The sequence below is a fragment of the Guillardia theta genome, assembly GCF_000315625.1.
Source record: "Guillardia theta CCMP2712 unplaced genomic scaffold GUITHscaffold_51, whole genome shotgun sequence".
Taxonomy (NCBI): Eukaryota; class Cryptophyceae; order Pyrenomonadales; family Geminigeraceae; genus Guillardia; species Guillardia theta.
The window spans coordinates 266131-267022 of NW_005434623.1; positions in this window are offsets into that span (position 1 = coordinate 266131).

Sequence of the window (892 nt, forward strand, 5' to 3'; positions counted from 1 at the left end):
TTCCCTCTGTCCTCCTCTCCTTCCTTACTCTCCCTCTCCTCCTCCTCTGCCTCCCCGTTATCCTTGCCCCACTCATCTGCTCTGCTTGTCTTTCAGTCGTTGGCCCAGCAACTCTCAAGCTCGAAGCTGATCAAGCAGGGGTACACACACAAATCAGAACCCTCCCTCCTCCTCCTCCTCCTCCTCCCCTAATCACTTCAACCTTGTCATTAAGAATCACCGCACTTCCTCTTCCTCCACTTCCTCTTCCTCCTCATCTTTCTCGTCCTCCTCCTCATCTCCCCGAGCCACTCGTTCTCTCGTCTTGTTCACTGTTCTCTCCCTCTCCCTTTCTTACTTGCCTTCCAGGGAGCGCACCTCCTCTACGTCGAGATGGCGGGAACAGGACAAGACTCGCGCTACGCGTAAACGAACGACAAGACTTGAAACGAGGAGGAGAAGATCTTGACAAGATGATGAAATCTTGTTGAGACCTCGCTGAGTGATCAGAGTTGTCACACGTTTTCATTGCGATCAGCATACAATAAAATCGTTATCAGATTGATCCGTTTTCTTCCTGCTTTCATCCCTCCCTTTCCTCCCCTTCCTCCCTCCTCTCCCTCTCTTCTCCCACACCACTTCCCTCCTCCCCCTCCCCTTCCTCCCCTCCCCTCCCTCCCCTCCCTCCCCTCCCTCCCCTCGTGTTCCTCCTCTCTCTATGCCAATCTACATCAATGGCCTTTCAACATTCAACAGGGATTGGACGGAAGTTCGGAGAACTTGCCTTTCATTATTTTGAAAACACATTTTGCTGGAGACAGAGAAACCACTTTGGGTTCTTTTTTCTCTCAGAGCCAGACTTGAAAAATAGGACATCTCACTTCAGATAATCGGGGATGTGATTTCTTGGGGA